Below are 4,005 nucleotides of genomic sequence, written 5' to 3'. Positions count from 1 at the left end.
CCATCTCAGGCCCCTGTGAATAAGAGCTGAGCTTTACCTTACTTCAGTTACAGGAAAATAACAGCTTAACACCTTTGAAAGCCCCATATTAGAATGAGAACACAGCTCAATGCCCTTGAAAATCCCATATCAGAATGTAAACAGAACTTGAGAAATTCCTCCACCCCTTCCAGAGGTCCCCTAGACCAGCCTATAAAAAAACCAGCTGAAACCCACCTCGGGGTCCAAGTCCCTGTTCTGCTGTGTCGTGTATACTTGGACCCAAGCTTGAGCTTGTAAATAAACCCTCCTGTGCTTGCATCGGTGTAGGCTCCTTGGTGGTTTCTTGGATTCGCAATCTTGGGCACAACATTTGGGGGCTCGTCCGGGATCCGAGACCCCCAGGACCCCATCTGGGGGGTCCCACAAATGGTGAGTGCACTCAACTTTTTCCACCTTTTGCATGCATATTCTCTCAGAGCTGTAAACGGTATTTTTACCTGTAGGAATTCCAATCTGTATTAGGTCAACATTGGCTTAGGCTGACGCGCTGGCGGGCCGTTGACTGGGGGTCTTGAGGAGACGTCCCTTTCCCCCACCTGGAGGATGGGGTCCTCATCTGTAAGGAAGACAGAGTCCTCATCTGTAAGGAGGGCCGGCTGCCAGCCCTTCGAGTTACTTTCTGTTTTGTCTCCGTGGCCTCAATGGAATGTTTGTCTGTGTTACTGTGTCCTTGTTAATTGTCTTTACTGACTGTATCTTGGTGTGGACTGGGGACATAATGGGGCAGACACAAAGCACCCCCCTGTCCCTTATGCTCTCCCACTTCCCTGACGTTAGAGAAAGAGCTCATAATCTGAGCACAGACATACAAAGAGGGAAATTTCAAATTTACTGCATGTCAGAATGGCCAACATTTGATGCAGGATGGCCTCGAGAAGGAACTTTCCACCTACCTATTATCTTACAGGTTAAGGCCGTGATCTTCAGGGATAAACTGGACAGCCCCCCTGACCAGGTGCCCTACATCCTGGTCTGGCAGGACATGATCAAGAATCCCCCTCCTTGGCTAAAACTATATTCACCCCCCAACGAGATTGGCGGACAGCCAATGTTATATTGGCCATTCTCCACCAGTGATTTATATAACTAGAGAACCCAGAATGCAAAGTTCTCTGATAATCCAAGAGATCTAATCGGGCTTTTTATACTGTTCTCTTTACCCACCAGCCTTCTTGGGAGGACTGCCGACAGCTCTTGCAGGTTCTCTTCACCACCAAGGAGAGAGAACGAATTCAGGTGGAAGCCCGGAAGTCTGTCCTTGGAGAGGACAGACAGCTGCCTCAAAACCCAGACCTCATAAATGCTGCCTTCCCCTTATCCTGCCCCACCTGGGACCACAACTCGGCTGAAGGTAAGGAGAGACTCTAAGTCTACCTCCAGACTCTACTGGCAGATCTCAAGGGTGCCTCCCACAAGCCTACCAATCTAGCCAACGTCTATGATGTAAGACAGGGTAAGGATGAGAGTCCAGCAGCCTTCTTAGAGAGAATCATGGAGGCTTTTAGGCAGTATACCCCTATGAACCTCGAAGCCCCAGAAATAAAGGCCGTAATTATCATGGCCTTTGTTAACCAGGCCCCTCCAGACATTAAAAAGAAACTGCAAAGAGTAGAGAGACTAGGAGAAAAGAGCTTGCAGGACTTAGTAATAGTAGCAGAAAGAGTCTATAATAATAAAGTCTGGAAGAGCAACAAACCAAACTAAGTGACCGGCAGACCTGAAACCTGGCCAAGATCCTGCTGGCCACAACCATGGACAACCCACGGGAAAGATGGAGGCACCTCAAGAAGCTGGCTTCAGGGACAGGTAAGGAGGATGGCTCTAGTCCCCATCGGGAGCGCCCTAAGCTGAACAAAAACCAATGTGCTTATTGCAAAGAAAAGGGACACTGGGTGAAAGACTGCCCTAACAAAAGATCTAAGGTTCCTGCCAAGATCTTGGAGATGGAGGACCTGGACGATTAGGGAGTCGGGGTTCAGCACCCCTCCCTGAGCCCAGGGTAATTCTCAGAGTGGAGGGGCAACCCTCCACTAGGGTTGAATTCCTAGTGGACACTGGGGCACAACATTCAGTTTTATTACAACTCCAAGGGAAATTGGCAAGCAAGACTTCATGGGTGTAAGGGGCCACGGGCACCAAACAGTACTCATGGACTACCCGAAGAACTGTGGATCTCGGCATGGACCGGGTATCCCACTCCTTCATGGTCATCCCTGAGTGTCCCTACCTGTTGTTAGGTCGGGATTTGCTCACCAAGATGGGGGCACAAATTTGCTTCCACCCCGAAGGGGCAAAAATCCTAAACAAGGAGGGGCACCCAATTCAGGTGCTTGTCCTGAGTTTAGAAGATGAATATCATCTCCACCAAACACCCTCAGCCCCAATGATTGACATTGACTGTTGGCTGCAAGAATTTCCCCAAGCATGGGCAGAAACTGGGGGAATTGGGCTGGCCCAGGACCAACTGGCCATATACATAGAATTAAAGCCGGAGGCAGACCCTGTCAGGGTCCACCAATACCCCATGCCTCTCATCTCCCTAACCCAGACTGGGACCCCCTCTGCATGAATGTCAAGAAATTTTGGCACAGGTGCACGGAATCAGAGCTGATCTCTAGGACCTGCCACTGCGGAACATGGACGCCACCTGGTACACAGACAGCAGAAGTTTCGTCCAAGGAGGAATCAGATACATGGGGGCAGCTGTAACCATGGACCCGATCCGGGGGCACCGACCCTGCCCGACACACCCAACTATATTGATGCTGACTTACACTGGATCAAACGCTTGCCTATGACCCAATGCTTGCGTGGCTGGTGGAGGGGTGCAGACTCCAGCATCATCTTGCAGGAGGAACTAGGATGGCGAGTCTTATCCAAAATGCATCGGGGTTACTCATATGGGAATAAGGAAGATGGAAGACCTCATACGACATGCAAAGATCACTATTAAAGACTCTTGAGCAAAGATCGAGCAGATTGTGGTAAGCTGCCACGCATGCCAGTTAATTAATGCCACCGCCCATGGATCTAACCCGGGTGACTGGCTCTAAGGGGACCGTCCAAGAGCCTACTGGGAAGTGGACTTCACTGAGGTAAAACCTGGAAAATATGGATACAGGTATTTACTAGTGTTTGTAGATACTTTTTCAGGGTGGACAGAGGCATTTCCCACCAAACATGAAACAGCACAGACCGTGACCAGGAAACTGCTGGAAGACATCTTACCGAAGTATGGTTTTCCTGTTAAGATTGGATTAAACAACGGACCAGGATTCATCTCTAAGGTAACACGGGGAGTGGCACTAGTACTTGGGGCAGATTGGAAATTACATTGTGCATATAAGCCCCAAAGCTCAGGACAGGTAAAGAGGATGAACAGAACATTAAAGGGGACCTTAACTAAATTAGCCCTAGAGACTGGCGGGGACTGGGTGACTCTCCTCCCCTTTGCCCTATATAGGGTGAGGAACTCCCCATACAGGATGGGACTGACCCCCTACAAGATCATGTTCAGTCTTCCTCCACCTATTATTCCCAATTTAAGACCTGAGGTGCTTGCTGAGTTTGATGATCACCAACTCCTTTTCTCCCTCCAAATGTTACAATGAACCCATGAGCAGGTATGGCCTAAGCTGAGGGCCTTCTACGAGACTGGGCCACCCCCGGATCCCCATCGATATCGGCTGGGTGACTGGGTGTTTATGTGGAGATACTAACACCAGACACTTCAATCTCGCTGGAAGGGACCCTACATCGTGATCCTGACCACTCCCAGCACTCTCTAGGTCGACGGGATTACTCCCTGGGTCCACTATACCCACATCTGGCCAGTTGATCCACACGCCTTTCTCAAGAACTTTGTTCCAGAATGGAAAAGCCAACCAGACAAGGACAATCCCCTAAAGCTAAGATTGTGCCATTATCACTTATTTCCCACCTCCAAGACTCCCTAGTCTGAGG

General features: G+C 49.7%; 1 pseudogene; it reads left to right on the top strand.

The window, feature by feature from the left end:
* Positions 1–1,024: 1,024 nt before the first annotated feature.
* On the top strand, positions 1,025–3,415 carry LOC144287621 (uncharacterized; annotated as a pseudogene).
* Positions 3,416–4,005: the final 590 nt, after the last annotated feature.

Source organism: Canis aureus, chromosome 17 (assembly GCF_053574225.1).
Source record: "Canis aureus isolate CA01 chromosome 17, VMU_Caureus_v.1.0, whole genome shotgun sequence".
NCBI lineage: Eukaryota > Metazoa > Chordata > Mammalia > Carnivora > Canidae > Canis > Canis aureus.
This window is presented reverse-complemented; position numbering and strand designations above follow the sequence as displayed.